Source organism: Miscanthus floridulus, chromosome 18 (genome assembly GCF_019320115.1).
Source record: "Miscanthus floridulus cultivar M001 chromosome 18, ASM1932011v1, whole genome shotgun sequence".
NCBI classification, from domain to species: Eukaryota; Viridiplantae; Streptophyta; class Magnoliopsida; order Poales; family Poaceae; genus Miscanthus; species Miscanthus floridulus.
Window position 1 is genome coordinate 121,075,782 of NC_089597.1, and position 16,984 is coordinate 121,092,765.

The window sequence follows — 16,984 nt, forward strand, 5'->3', positions numbered from 1 at the left end:
TCAAAAATGAAGTGAAGAAATTGAGCAACAAGTTAGAGAGGTGCTACAACTCTCAAGTCACCTTTGAGCATATGTTGAAGACTCAAAGAAACTTTGGTGACAAGAGTGGAGTCGGCTTCATGATTAGCAAAGTCAATCATCAAGAAAGCCGCAATGACATAAGTGGCATTGGCTTCAACAAGAGCAAGATCAAGGGTAAAAGATGGGGCAAGAGAAGATATGAAAGAGAGATAAAAAAGCAAGAACAAGAGAAGCTCTCTCATTTCATGTGCTTCAAGTGCCATGAAGTGGGACATCTTGCAAATGGTTGCCCCAATGAAGAAAAGCTCAAGTTGAAGAAAGAAGAAGAGAGGCTAAGGCATGTCAAGTGCTTCAAGTGCCGCACTTGGGGTCATCTTACCTCAATGTGCCCAACCAAACAATTGGTGAAGCAACAAGTGAAGCCTCAACCAAAGCCACAATTTGAGCAAGAGAAGACACCCCAAGAGCAAATCAAGATCAACCATGAAGATGGTGATGACTTGATGATAAAGAAGAAGAAAACAAGAAGGGGTGGAAAGGCAAGGCATCCAATGCAAATTCAAGATGCCAAGATGATGAGCAAGAATGACAATGAGAAGAAAGTCTATGCTCACATCAAGTGCTTCAAGTATGGAAGTACAGGACACTTTGCCTCTAAGTGTCCTAACAAGCTTGAGAAGAAGGGTCAAGCAATCCATGAGAGGCAAGGCAATGAGAAGCACCACATGAGCAAAGAAGAGAAGGCTCAAGCAAAGAGAAAGTGCTACTCATGCCAGAAAAGGGGACACATGGCACATTCATGTCCCCTAGGTAAAATTTCTAAGCCTATTTTAATTGATGATCATGATATGCTTAGAAAGGATGGTAATGGTACCTCATTGGTTGCAATTGCAAAACATCCCGCTACTCATACTAAGGTGTTGCCTAAGTATGTTGCTCCTAACTTGAGAGGACCCAAACTTGTTTGGGTACCATCAAAAAGTGGATGATTGATTGTAGGTACCATTGGCATTGGAGGCTTGGTTCAAATGATATTCATCTTGTTGATCATGTAGTTGAGCCAAGTATTGCTAAGTGATGATCATTATCCCAATGCTATGACAAATTGAATGAAGTCCAAATGTGCTACAACATACAAGTGTAAAATTCAAGTTGTGGTGATTTATTGAATTATTTGATGGCTTGCAAATATTTGAGTTGAAGCTTGCTAATTGGATGGTCATGAGTTAACCAAGGTATATCTCTTGTTGATCATTTCATTTGGGTGCATATGAGTTGATTGAATTGGATAAATATGCAATGTTGCTTACTATGAGATGATTGAATGGATAATTGATTAATAGTCAAGTTTGGATTGATTTGTGTTGGATAAATTCATAAGATGACACTTAGTAAGTGGTTTGAGTGAATATATGTCTTATGGAAGTATTCAAACAAGTTAGTTTCAAGTTTGATTCATATTTGATGAAGTATAGTTCAATTATTGAAATCTGTCCTATATTGCAAAATCTGAGCTAGCTGTGAACTTAGCCATGTTTGAGTATTAAAAACTTATTGTATTGGCATGAAAATTGATGTACATGCTCTAGACTTATGGTATGAGATGCTGTACAAATTTCATGGAAATTGGATAAGAAATGCTTCGGTTTTGGAGTGGTTCTTGTCAGCTATAGTGCAGCAGTTTTTAGCATGTAGCAGTGGTGGAAGAATTAAAATTTAGCAGTCCATATGAGATCAAATGAAGCTAAAATTTTTATGGATGCTAGATAACTTAGTGAAGCTCATCTCCACCAAATTTCGTGGTATTTGGATTTGTACTTTGAGAAATATGCTTGCTTCTTCGGAGAGTATAGAATCTGCCAGAAAAGTGACAAGCATTGGATTGATCTAGAGTCACTTTGATTGAAAGGTCCTCAAGTTGGAAACATGTTTACAAGTGTTTGAGGTACCTAAGTTTGGTTTTTGAGATGATCTAGAAGCATGACAAGATATGAGTACAAGGTTATCTGATTGTGGAGTATATTTTGCACATATTTGGTACTCAAATTGGAAGATCAAGATCAAACTCAAGATGAAGTTGAAGGTTAAGTTCTAGTAACTATTGGAAATCATTTGGTAGAAAGAAAAGGACTTAAAGAAGGAATCAAGTTTACTCATCAAGATAAGTCCATCACTTGGATCAATCAATCAAATCATTTCAAGTGAGTATCAAGAATGGTTCTTGGAGAGAGGTCACTTCTCCCTAGTATAGGGGCTTGCTGTCTATGAGTAGGTTAACCAAGTGTGGTACTTGGAAGGCTAACATGGAAGTGGTGATCCGAGGAACATTTGAGATGCTTAGTTGAAGCAATCAAAAGGGTTGATCAAGAAAAGCAAGCAACACCCAAAAGAGAGCTAATCATGATATTTCAAATGGTATTCTCAAATTGATACTCTCATGCAAGCAAAGATCAAAAGATAAAGCAAGTCAACCACAACAAGAAAGTGCACTTGATCATAAGTGGTATTCATTTCATATGGGTGAAGAATAAGATTCAAATTGGTATCTATTGGTCTTCACCAAGCTTTTAATTGGACTTCACATTGCTATTGGAGTAATGAATTGAAATCTATGTGACTATCCTCTACTCCAACATAGCAAAGGTATCATTGTAATGTGCATGATCATTTCATCCCTTACTAGTATGCGGTTAGTGCATATAGTACATGCTTCATAGGATCATGCATTACAAATGAAATGTTTGAAATTCATAGCCTACCACTATTGCTTGAATGATTACTTGATCTAGTGGTTAGTATATGAATTTGTTCATGAGCTAGTGATCCCAAGTACTTGACTTAATTTGGATTGCTAAACAAGTGACAAGTACAACATTGACAAGATAACCCTTAAAAGAGGTGTGAAGAAGCTTGTCATTGGTTCAAACCGGACTTGAAAGCTTAAGCAAATCAATTTAGTTCAAGTCACATAAGAAGCTCATGATAATGATAAGAGTACAAGCACAAGACAACAATGCAAATGGATATCTAGTTTGTTTCAAATAGTATCTAGACTCAAGTATCAACTACAAGTGATGTCTAGATCAACTCACAAGTGATATCCTATAAGTGGTACTCATGAAGATAGCAAATATTCAAGAAATGGTCTTTATTGATAAATCAAACAAGTGGTTCCATACTAGAAGATTATTTCAAATGGTATTCACTTCCTACAAGTGGTATCTATACATAGTATCAATCATGCAAGATGATGGTTCCACAAGTGATCCTCAACTTTAAGTGATCATCAAATGAAGAATGCATCCCTCAACTACAAGAGCTCAAGTGTATCAAATGGATGACCCATGCTATCACATAAGGGGAGGTGTCCCACAAATTGATATCAAGATCAAGAATCTTATGTGTGATATCTCAAGAAGCCCTACACAAGATACAAGTGGTATAAGTTACAAGTGGTGTCATTCCAACAATCAAGTGATGTCCATAAAAAATGCAAGATTCAAGCCTCAACCATCTACCCAAAATGCATACCTTTGCATCAATGAGAAGCACACCTTTTATGGAAATTGATGACAAAGGGGGAGAGATTGTACAAAGATATAAAAGCTTGATTGAATGGGGAAGAGATAAGATATGAAAGCTTAGGAGGTTGGACATGGACATGAACAAAGAGGGAGCAACATTGAAGAAAAGAGATGGATAAAAATTCTTGGACAAGAGAAGCACACAAGTAGGGGGAGCAAGCTCATGAACTTTGATTGATTGCATTTAATATGTGCATATTCATATGCTTGCTTGCATTGCATAAGCTTTCAAATTCAATATGCATGCTTGTGTGGTGTATGCTAGGTGTAAAACTTGAATGATGATTTGATAACTAGCATGCATAGGATAATAGCTAGACACTTGGTATGCTTTGCAAGCAATGCTAGTACCTTGCTTTTAACGTTGATCTCACAAGGTATCTAGTGCTTTTATTTCCAAGTGATATCTAGCTAACCATGGTGCTAAGGATGAACTTAAAGGTGCAACTCCGATTGGTACACGCTTCAAAGGTTTATTCTATACACCTTAGCATCATTTTGTAGTATTTACTCTCCCACATTTTTATCTATGCATATGTGTGAACTTAAAGTCAAACACTCTAGCACATATGTAGGGGGAGCTAATACTACCATTTCAGGTTTGTGATACTTGTCCAAAATCATTTACACATGGTAAAATTGCTTGGGCAAGCAACATGAATCCAAAAGAGCTTAATTTCCATATCTTTGCAGAGTTGTCATCAATTACCAAAAAGGGGGAGATTGAAAGGTCCTTGTTTGGTTTTGGTAATTGAGTGACAACTTAGGTGGACTAATTGTGTTTATGTGAGATACATAGGTGATTAGTCCACAGGTACGTGTGTGTGAGCAACATATGCCATGAAGGTGAAAATGGCTTAGAGATGTTGTAAAGCTCACACATATGATGATGAAGGAGCTTAAATGCACATGAGACATGACATTGAGTCATGTGATCAAGGTGGAGAAGATCAAGACAAGACCTGGCTTGATGGACCGGTTGCAAGCGTGAAGGGCAAGTCGAAGGCTTTGGAGTGATGGACTGCGTGGCGGTGAAGCTTGAGCAAGACTTGGTGCCGATGGACGATGGCAATGGTGAAGAGCAAGTGAAGTCAAGATCAATGAACCAATATGATCACGTGATGATATGAAGTGGATCATATCATTGTTGATCGTGTTGGTGCATGTGTTGCATCGACATTGAAGGAGATGGAATAGAATACGCAAGGCAAAGGTATAACCTAGGGCATTTCATTTCACCGGTCATAAGTGTGTAGAGAAGTTTATGACCAGGTTTAGGATAGATGGCCGTACTATCAAGAGGAGCAAACTTGTTTGCATATCGGTCATCTAGTGCCACTCGAGTGATCTAACTTTGCATCGTCGCTAGGATCGAGTGGCGTGGCAAGTTGAGTGGCTAACATCCTTTGGGAAATGATTATGAAAAGCTAACACACATACACATGGTGGTGTACACTTGATTCGGCGCTTTCGGGAAAATAGAATCCCTATTTTCTATTGCGCCGGATGCAAATTCTTGTGGTTGGCACATTGGAGCAAGGGTGAAGAAGTTAGAAGTGAAAATGAGTTGATCGCGAAGACGCTGGCGTCGGTCAACTAACCGGACACTGGGTTTGAAAGCACCGGACGCTGGCAGGGTGCGTCCGGTCAGGCTGACGTACGGTGACGTAGAAGCTGGAGTGTGACCGGACGTTGGGCTGCGTCCGATCAAGTGTGACCGGACGCGTCTGGTCAAGGTCGGTACCTTACTGGAAACGACCAGACGCTGGGGGTTCAGCATCCAGTCAGTTGAAGCTACTGTGTCTGGTCAGGTCAAGTGACCATTGGAATCGGGACACGTGGTCGTCTGCGAGCGACCGGACGCTGAGGTCCAACGTCCGGTCAACACGACCAGAGCATCCGGCCAGCCCGATTTTTGCCCAGTGAAGGGGTAACGGCTAGTTTAGCCCTTGGGGCTATAAATAGAAGTGGCCTTCGGCCATGGCTAGGGTGGAGCACCTTGAGGGACTTTGTGTCCATGCTTGAGAGTGCTTAGGAGCCCTCCATCTCACACATACTTGATAGCGATCATCCGATTGTGTGAGTGAGCGATTCTAGTGCGATTGCATCGTGAGGTTGCATCGAGTGGCACTAGGTGATCGAGTTGCAAGCCAGTGGTACTTGTTACTCTTGGAGGTTGCCACCTCCTAGACAGCTTGGTGGTGGTCTCCATCGAAGCGCGCAAGAAGCTTGTGTGGCGCTCTGGAGAAGTGCTTGTGAGGGGCATTGTGCTCGCCCCGCGGGAGCCATGAAGAGCAACTCTAGTAAAGCGTGTCATTGAGCTACCCTCACTCAAGGGGTAGGTTCTTGCGGCGCCCGACGTGCGGGCTTAGCGGGTGATGCTAATTAGCCGCCGAACCACCAAGTGAGCGGTCGACACAACGGGGACTAGCGTGTTGGCAAACATGTGAACCTCGGGAGAAAAATCATCGTGTCAACCTTATTCTTCCCGTTGGTTTGCATCCCCGTTACACAAGCTTGCAATTACTTTTATACATATTAAGCTTGTGTAGTTGCTCTTGTAATTAGATAGCTAGTGTAGCTTACTAGTTACCTTCTTGCTTGTGTAGCATAGAAGTCGCTCCCGTGCGTGGCTAATTTGGTTTGTGTAACCTTGTTAGTCACATTGCTTAGTTTGTGTAGCTAAGTATTTGCGCTCTCTAATTTGGCATTGGTTGCCTTGTTATTGAGCATTGCTAGTGAGCTTAGTTGGCTTTGTGCTTTTGCTTACTAGCATGTGTAGGAGCTCCCTTGTTGCTTAAAGTACTAGAGGCATAGGTTTGTGTGACCTTGCTCCTAGCATTGGTTAGGTGAGCTCTAGCTAGCCCGGCACCTTTGTTGCTTGATTAGTATCTTTGGAAGGTGCTAGAGAACATAGATAGAGGGGTGTAGTCTTGGCTAGACTGATAGTTATAATTCCACACTTGTTTCGGTTAGCCAACGCAATTAATTTTAGAAAAGACTATTCACCCCCCCTCTAGTCCGCCATCTTGACCCTTTCACCGTGGAGGGATTCAGTGATGCTTTCGATCATCCCCACGAACTCGCTATTCGTGGGAAATAGGATCACGCACTGGGCCACAAGGTGGCTTACGGTCGCCGCGGTGTTGCGGAGACCGAACCAAAACGTCATTGAGGCGCGTCATGTGGAGCATTACGGAGAGAGGGTGATGCGGCGCGGGGCCTCCCTGGACAGCTGGGGTCCAAGGGAGACGCCCGGCTGGCCCTCAAGCCTCCAGTAGCTGAAGTTGACAGATGGGGGAGACTGGACGGTCATGTGGGCTAGCGCCAACTCTCCTCCCAGTGTGACAATGAAGTCCAGGTCACCGAAATGCACGTGTGCACCCAGGACCTAGCTGATTGCATGGTTAGCCATCTGAGGCCTGATTTGGAACACGCAAAGGCCCCTACCTAGCGCGCCAACTGTCGGTGTTTCGAACAAACACCAGCTAGTAAATTTATAATTGATGCACATTAGGCCTGGATGGTGCGCTAAAGGACACAAGGTTTATACTGGTTTGGGCTGAATGTCCCTACATCCAGTCTATTGCTGCTTGTGTTATTAGCACCGAAAAAAGGTTCATAGCAGGGGGTACAAACGATCGAGAGAGGGACTAGTCCCAAGTCTCTGATGGAATGATTGAAAAGGTTGCTAAGAGCTTAGTCGCTGCTCAGCTGTGTATGAAGTGTCGTGTGTGTTCAACTTATCCGTCAAGAGTCGGTCCCCCATGTTGGAGGAAGCACACCCCCTTTTATAGATGAAGGGGATGGCTTTACAAGTGAGAGGGAAAGGGTGCGTATGCTACCGAGCCTTGTTGTCCACGTCTATCGAGCCTTGTTGCCCACACCGGTAGGTAACAAATAATGGTAGGCGCCTACAACACTGTCGATGTCACTGTAGAATGTCAGGGTGGCTACAGAGTATTGCTCCATGCAGGGTATGGTCTCTGGTACAGTGGTTTCGACTTATGAGCCTTGCCCTGCCTTTCTTCGCACATCTTCTGGCTCCTACGAGCCCTGGTCGAAGGGACGCGGGGTCAGAGTTGGAAGCAGTGCTTTGGGCTAGGCCTTCTGATCAGAGAGGGCGTCCGGAGGCTAAGGCGAGTGCTCCGATTGGAGTGGTGGGCCTAAGGGGTCGTGGAGCGGACGTCGCTCCTTTCGGACCGCGGCGCGGTGACAGTACATTCATCATTATAGAGGGTGCGAGTCTTTTCCTGAACCATAGTGGTTGTCGTATGTCTATGTCAAGTTCCATGTCGGGGGGCTGAAGGCGGCACCTATAATACTATTCGGACTCTGCAATGGCGGAATGGTCTAAAGCGCCCATCCCATCGTACCCTGGTGGTACTTTTCCTACTGCGGCGTAGGGCATGGTCCTTGGTGCTGTGTTTGACTCGAATGTCATGTCGTACCCCGTGCTCATCGTTATGAAGGCGCATGGCATACTTATTGGGTGAGGCGGAGTCTGCCCTCGGCCGTTGGGCGAGGCAGAGCCCACCCTCAGACGTCGAGCAAGGCAAAGCCTGCCCTCGGACACCGGGCGAGGCGAAGCCAGCCCTCGGGGGTCGGGCAAGGCGGAGCCTGGCCTCGAGGGTCGGGCGAGGTAGAGCCAGCCCTTGGGGATCGGGCGAGGTGGAGCCAGCCCTTGGGGGTCGAGCGAGGCAGAGCCAATCTTTCGTTGTTCGGGCAAGAAGCGTAGTAGCGCTCTTGTCTGACCGGAAGCGTCAACGTTCGATGGTTATTAGTTCCACCTCATTGGGTACCCCGGTATTAGGCCCCCGACACATAGCTCTCCTTAACTCCTCTTTCCCAAGGATTTGGCACCATTACTGTCTTTTTACCCCAATTCCATTCAGCCACGATAACCTTTTCTTCTTCATCTTCATAGCCGTCATCGACTGAATATGGATTATAAGCTTCGGCCACTATGGTACTCTTCTAGAATTGGGTATCTCTGCACATACTCTGGAATTGGCTATTGAGCGTCGACACTCATTGAGCCAATTGACCTAATTTATCAAATTCTTGTCCTAGCAGTTTTTCTTTCCATGTTGGCAGCATCCCTTGAACGACCAAAGCGGCTAGCTGATCATCAGCCAAATTTAATGAGAAGCACAAATTCCTAGTTTCTTAGAACCTCTAAAGAAACTCAGTGCCCAATTTGTTAGTTTTCTACCTTATAGTTGTCAAATCGGTAATCTTCTTTTCTCAAGTCCTAGTATAAAAATATGTATGAAATTTCTTTTCCAGGTCAGCCCAGTTGACAATGGAGTTGACTGGTAGTGATGAAAACCAAGTGAAGGCTGGTCCTGACAGGGACAAGGATAAGAAACGAACTCGATGGGCCTCTTCAATGGATGCTTTGCCCAATTGTGTAAGATACCGACTGACATGTTCTATTGTGCTTGTGCTGTCTTGGCCAGTGAACTTAGCAAACTTTGTGAGCCTATAATTTGTAGGAAGAGCGACCAAATCATACCATTCTAGATATGGGCGTTTGTACGAGAAGGTCAGTCCTTTTGGCTTCAGACCGAACTGATTCTTCATCATCTCGGTCACCTTTAGCAACTCATCAGCATGTGAATTTGGATGCCTCTGCACTTGTTGACCCATCTGTGGATTGAAATCCTGTGTGCCTTCATACCCTGGATTTAGAATCATATGAAGGGTGTTATAATCTATGTCATAATGATACCCTTGTGGAATCTCTATCTGCTGGGTCCTTTGCTGGTTTGCTGCTTGAAGTCTCTGGTTATAGACATTAGGATCTATATCTCTATGAATCCTTTGAATTGATGGTGCTATTTTTTGAGCCGACGACGGTATGTGGCCTAATGTGCCAAAATTAATCACCTAGTTCTGACCTTGCCCCCCCTTGGCTGTTGCACATGCTGCACTAACGATCTAGGATTATACTGTATCTGATTTGTAGTGACTCCTTGAGCTTGTTCAGATAAACTCTGAACTGCCTGGACATTAGCATTACCAGCTGGTGCTGCTTCTTAACGGCTGGTACCAGTTTGATTAGTCCCTTGAGTCGATGGATGTGGAACGTTGTAATAAGCCGGTCCAACTTGATCAACTGGAAACCCATGAAACGCCTCTTTCATGGTGTTATGAAATGTGTTCAAGAAAATTTCATTATGGTTCGATATGGCATCATGAACAGACTTGTTTATAGCTTCCGTGAAGAAATGCATGTCTTCGATCTCATCTGTATATGTCTGCCCATGCAACAGAACTCTGGGTAGTGGATATTTCTGAATAATTGTATTGTCACGTGTTTTGGTGTAGGACAACAAACACTTGTTCTGAAATTCTTCTATAGCTTTGCTGATGACATCTTTATCTCCATCAGGTAGGTCTTCATAAGGTACCATAAGGATGTCGTTGTTGTTGTGAACCGCCATGATGATTGTGGGGTCCCACCGGGCGTGCCAGAATGTGTGTCGGCACGAAATTTTGTCCCATGCCGAGGGCACACGAGCAAGCTGAAAGGGTCCGCTCGATGGAGCTAGAGATCCGCCTAGCTTCAATGCAGGGATTATCGATCCTGTGCACTCCTCCCGAGATGTGCCAATCAATTTGACCCTGCAATTGACAAGGAGAGAAAGCTAATCAGTAATTTAAGGCGGAACATGCTGGTGTTGCCAGACAGTCCCGAATGTGTGGATCTGAGAGCTGATGTGGAAGGAGATCGACTAAATAGTCGATTCCAACATACTCATAAGAATAAATCAGTTAAAGCTCATGGGGTTGTGGAAGAAAAATCGGTTATCATTCACAATGAATATCGTTATTTAGATAAATATTAGTCAATGGCAATAGGATGTCAACAATAATCAGTTTTTGCTAAGCCAATGACTGCAAGTAACCGAATCCCTTTTTATATAAAAGAAGCAGCTCATCATCATTTAACCATTTAATAAAGATAAATCTAATGAACATATTAGATCTCATCTATCGTTATGACCAGTGGAGCATGTGGCAGAATCATGCAGGTCGTAAAAACAACGATAAATTCGATGACCCTAGCTTATTACTAATATCAGTGGGGCATGAGGAAGAATCATGCAGGCCGTAATACAATAATAAGATCATGGGGCTAACACATCTTTCAACCCATCCTTACTTCAACGGTCTCGTGACGTGAACTGCATATGTGAAATCACTCGATATCGGCTAAAACAGCCGATTCAGACATAGCGCACAGTTAAGGTCGTGCTCTATCAGGAACAGATCTACCAAGTAACGATCCCCACTCCACAGTATTAATAGTGGGGTGTGAAGCAAAATCACATAGGCCGTGATAGCAGGCCATAGAACGATTTTCGTTAGCCAATAGATCTATTCAAGACCAGACATGCCTTAACCGCACACTATGCATGATCAAGATTGACATAAAACAGTCGATAAAACATAACTCGTCGTTTAAGATGTAGATTAGATCAGTTTAGATTAATAAATGATGGATTAAATATGATATAAGGCCGGTCTAGATCAATCCTAATCAGGCGAAGTGATATCACTGTAATTAAATAAATAATGAAAGCAATAAGCAATATTGGTAACTTAATGAATCTATCCGAAGGACGCCACCCTTAGACAGAGCCGATAACTTGACCTTAATCTAGTTCGAGCAGTGGAGGTCGACCGGATCGATGCAACCGTACTTGAACTAAACAAGAGTCGATAACAAGCTTATACCAGAGTCGCAGTGGAGGTCGACCGGATCGATGCAGCCGTACGAATAGAAGTATAAGCCATGATGGTACTTACAGATAAGCCGGAGGTCGGCCGGACCGATGCATCCCTGCTCGCTGAAGAACTCACCGAGATCTACTCTACTCCTACTTCTAAGGGGTGGCCGGAGCCGAAAAAAGTAAGTAACTTGTGTTTGATTGATTGTCTGTCCTTTACAATAGCCGGGGTCCAATATTTATACCCGTAACCTACGCATGAATCCTACTTAAGCATGACTCATCACAATTTTTGGCCTAAGAGAAAACATTCTTAATTTAAGATAACTTGGACCCTAATCTTTCCCTTTTTGTAGAGTCCAACATGATTTTTCCGGTGCTGATCATAGCTTTTGTCGTTATCTGCTGGCGCTATCTGAAGAAAGCCGATTCCAGTGCTGCATTCGAATCAGCTGATACCGACCTTCGTGCAATCGATTCCTTGATGACATGATCTTGGGAGCTTCTTTCAAATTTTGGTGTAAACAATCAGCTATAGAGAGAAGCATGGCAAGTGGTTTCATGACCATGAACCACATGAGACTAGTTGAGGTAATACAAAGCTATTTGCTAGACAAAAAAATATTTCATTGTCTTGGATGATGTATGGGATAAAGATGCATGGTTATTTCTAAACTATGCGTTTGCCAGAAACAACTGTGGAAGCAAAGTGCTGATAACTACTCGGAGAAAGGACGTATCTTGTTTGGCAGTAGATCACTATACAATTGAACTTAAAACTCTTCAACATGCTGAATCCTGGGAGCTTTTCTGTAAAAAGGCACTTCGTGCATCGAAAGATACCCAATGTCCTGAAAACCTTAGGTTTTTTGCAGAGAAAATTGTTGCTAGGTGTCAGGGATTGCCACTGGCTATTGTAACCATTGGAAGTACTATCATATCGTGAATTCGAGGAGCAGGGGTGGGAGTCTTTCTACAGCCAACTTAGCTGGCAATTAGCTAACAATCCAGAACTGAATTGGATTTCTAATGTTCTGGATATGTGCTTGAATGATCTCCCAAGTTATCTGAGGAGCTGCTTTCTGTACTGCAGTCTCTATCCTGAAGATTACAAGATTAAAAGAAAAGTGATTTCTAAGCTATGGATAGCAGAAGGTTTAGTGGAAGATAGAGAAGATGGAACAACAATGGAGGAGGTTGCCAATTATTACCTTGTGGAGCTCACTCAACGTTGTCTTTTTCGAGTCACAGAAAGTAATGCATATGGAACATTTGTTATGCATGATCTTGTGCGAGAAGTAACCTCCATCATTGCTAAAAAGGAGAAGTTTGGTATTGCATATGGCGATGCTAGTACAACCCAAGTTCCCCATGAAGTCCGCCGCTTATGCATACAAAGAGGTGCCCAGACCTTGAATTCTATAGCTAGTTCACGGCTCCGCTCATTTATTTTGTTTGACACTGAAGTACCATGCTCTTGGATAGATGATATTTTATCATGTTTCAGACTACTGAGGGTCCTATGCCTAAGATTTGCAAATATTGGACAAGTGCCTAGCATGGTCACCGAATTGTATAACTTGCGCTATATTGATTTTTCATACACAAAAGTGAAGATAATACCAGCATCATTCGGTAAACTTGTTAACCTACAAGTTTTGGATCTCAGATTCACCTACGTAGAGGAGTTGCCACTGGAAATAACTATGTTAACTAATTTACGGCATTTACAGGTGTTTGTAGTGCATGATCTTCTACAAATATCATTGAATTGCTTTAGTGCTACAAAAATTCCTGGTAACATTTGCCTTCTAAAGAATCTGCAAGCTTTACAGATTGTTTCAGCCAGTAAAGATTTAGTTTCACAACTGGGTAACTTGACGCTGATGAGAAGTTTGGGTATAATGAAAATGCGTCAAAGCTACATTGCAGAGTTATGGAGCTCCCTGATGAAGATGCCTAACTTGAGCAGGTTGCTTATTTCCGCAATTGATATGGATGAGATTCTTGACTTGAAAATGCTCAAGCCCTTACCCAATCTGAAGTTTCTCTAGCTCGCTGGAAAGTTGGATGCAGGTGTTCTTTTTTTAATGCAATAGTAGGAGCTCTAGCTTTCAATTAAGATAGGGAAAGAGGGTTTATGTACAAGGAGGAAGACACTCCGAAAAGGGTATTAAGGATCCTAGGTGCACATAAAAACACCAAGAAAACACATTCCTTGCGGTTAGAGAAGGGAGATTGCTAAGTGTAAGCGAAAGCCCTCTTCCTTTGCTCTATGTCCTCCTTGATTCTTGCGGCCACTAGTGGCACCGTCTTTGCGGTATTGTTTAAAAATCTCCTATTTATGTCTTCCCAAATATTCCAAAATGTGTAGATCACTACCCCCCATTGAGCCGTCTGCGTTCGGTGGTTGGCACTTTTTTGCTGCTTCTTCCCACCATGCTCTGATCTCGACGGGCCCCCCCTGAGGCTGTGACTGCAGCACACTGAAGTTCTCCCAAGAGAGGATTTGGTCCCAGACCTCCTTTACAAATGGGCAGCACAAACAAAGATGTAGGGCGGTTTCTAAGGGCCCGTTGCAAAGCACGCAGTGATCTTGATGTGGCCACCCTATCTTCTGTAGGTTTTATGCCATGAGAATTTTGTCCTGCACTAGAATCCAGGCAAAGATCTTGCATTTGTTCTCTACCTGTGCTTTCCAGATTATGTTAGCACGGAAAAATCAGAATGAACCTTGGAAATGGATTCGGTAAGCTAAACGGGTGGAGTAAACCCCATCCAGGGTCCATCGCCAGGTGATGGAGTCCCGAATGCCCTGCTGCAGATGGATGTCCTGAATTCGTATCCAAAGGGATGCAAATTCTTCAATGTGGACAGCCGAGGTGATCTTTCCCCTTAGCGAACGCATCCAATTGTTGTTCCAGAGTTCATGTTGGACCGATCGGTTCTTTCTTGAAACAAGCCGAAATAGGTTTGGAGCTAGGTACCTTGGAGCTTCCCCCTCTAACCAATTGTGGTGCCAGAAGCGAGTCTTTGCGCCATCACCCAAAGAAATTTTGATTAAAGCATTGAAAAGGAGGCGATCCACATCACTACATGGGAGTTCAAAGCCTAGTCATGGCTTGGAATTCTCCACCCATTCTTGCCACAGCCAGCGTAACCGGAGAGCTCTTCTAAATATGTCAAGGTCAGGCACCCCCAGACCTCCTAGGTCTTTGGGTCTGGTAACTGTTGGCCAGTTGACCAAGCAGTGTCCGCCATTTGCGTTGTCTTCCCCCTTCCAAAGGAACGATCTCCTAATTTTATCAATCTTCCTTCTAGCCCATGCTACCAAGGGAAACACCGTGAGGTGGTAGGTTGGCATGGAGGAGAGGACCGAAGTGACTAGTGTAAGGCGTCCCGCTTTGTTCAACCATCGCCCTTTCCATTTGGGCAACCTTTGCTGAATTCGCTCAATGAGAGGTTGGACATGGACTTTCTTAAGTGATATGGTGTGGAGTTGCAGCCCCAGATACTTACAGGGGAAGGCGCCCCTAGTACCGGTAAAGGGTGACAGGACATGGTCAAGGTCTATATTTTCACACCGGATTGGATGCACGGAGCTTTTTTCTAAATTGATGTGTAGTCCTGAGAAGCTGCCGAAGGCTTGGAGGATAATTTTGAGAGCTTCTACATCCTCTAATTTTGGGTTGATGAAAATAGCCACATCATCTGCATACATGGAGGTCCTCCATTTTGCCGCCGTAAGGGGTAAGGCGGTGAGTATCCCGTGTTGGGTTGCCTGATCAAGTAAGAGCTGTAGCGGGTCCATGGCTAGAATGAAGAGCATGGGTGAAAGTGGATCTCCCTGCCGGACTCCTCTGGCATGGCTGAAGCTGGGACCATGCCGCCCATTGAGCAGCGCAGACGAGGAGGACGTGCGGAATAGGATAGAAACCCATTCACGCCAGCGTGGCCCGAAGTCCAGCGCCTGCAGGACCTCTAGCAAGTACCCCAAATTCACCGTGTCGAAAGCTTTGTGGATGTCCAATTTCATGAATACTGCCGGTATCTTCTGCTTGTGTAACTTTCACACTGCTCCTTCAATATAAAGGAAATTGTCATTGATGCTTCTCTTTTTTATGAATGTGCTCGGGCAATTGGAGACTAGGGAGTTCGGCCGAGGGGCCAGCCTGTTAGCTAGCAATTTGGAGGATGCAGGTGTTCTTCCATCAATGTTTTCCAATTTTGAGAAATTAGCATGGTTAAAGATGAACTGGTCTGGTCTTAAGAAGGATCCTATTATCTCCTTCTCTCACATGTTAAACCTAGTTCATTTGAGGCTGTATGGGACATATGGTGGGGAACAGCTGGCCTTTCGTGCAGGGTGGTTCCCTAAGCTTATTTCTCTGGAATTAGGTGACATGGAACATCTGGATTGGATTGAGATAGAGGACGGGACAATGATAGGTCTACATCATCTGGAGCTTGTTGGGCTAGGGAATGTAAAGGCAGTACCTGCGGGCATCCAGTACCTTAGGACACTCCACCAAATATTTCTGACAGATATGTCAAACGGATTCATACAAAGACTGCAAGGAAGTGACAATTACATTGTCCAACATATACCTAACATCCATATTTTTTACTCCTGATTCTCAAGCAGGTAATTTTCATGTTCTCTGCCAGTTACTTGGTGAAACATGTAGTTTAGTGGTCATAAGATATTTTCATAAATTTAAAGATCAAATCTAAATAGGTAACTAAGAAATACAGTAGTATCTACAAAAGCAACGGTCTGAAAAGCTTATCGATAAGCCGGATCAAAACATTCTGTTAATATGTCTTCTATCATTTACGCAGCAAAGTAAAACTGTGCAGTTTGATATTGCAGTAAATAACCTCCATCGTGTGCCGTGGCTTGTGAAGAAGTATGGTCCTGGTGCAGCTAAGCATGCCTCATCTGGCACATGACACTTGAGTGCCAGCTTGCTGTGGGAAATATGTAATTTCTTTGCGAACAACTATTTTATTTCACGAGTGAAATACGCACTTCATCATCATTGTGTGTGTGTGCGCACACGTAGGGTGTGCCTCATATACGGGTTTCAATATGTCCTGCCTACTGTAATTATTTGTTCTTGTCGAGAAAGATATGTTTAAATAGCTGCTTAAATAAGCAGCCAATACTTGAGGGCTGAGTGTCGTTTTAAAATTTCATGGTTTCTGGGCCTTGGGCTGTTCTCCTTTTTTTGCGAGTGGGCCTTGGGCTGTTCAGTTGAATGTGTAACTTGCCCTACCTGCTGGGCAAAACAGGCAGCCGGAATGCTAATGAGTGGATATGGTGTATGATTAACATTTTTTTAATAAGTTGATTCATATTCACAAAAATAGATGATTTTGAACTGGTATTATTTTTCTAGTTAGCTAAAGTAGAAATAAAATATTTCTGCATAATATTTCTGCATATTAAATAAAGTAACTATATTTTGCACACTAATATTACTTGAGAGAAAAGGCATGATATCAATAGACATTTCTTTAATACATATATGTATGGTTTTCATATTATCAATTCAAAGGATGCGTTGCGCTGCATTGTTTCTACTTTCTAACTATAAGCGCGCTATTACTGTATATTCGACATAAATGGCTAGTACG

At 43.3% G+C, this 16,984-nt stretch overlaps 1 pseudogene; it reads left to right on the plus strand.

Moving 5' to 3' along the window:
- Positions 1-11,890: 11,890 nt before the first annotated feature.
- LOC136521612 (disease resistance protein RPM1-like) overlaps positions 11,891-16,984 on the plus strand; it is a 62,360-nt pseudogene continuing 57,266 nt past the window's right edge.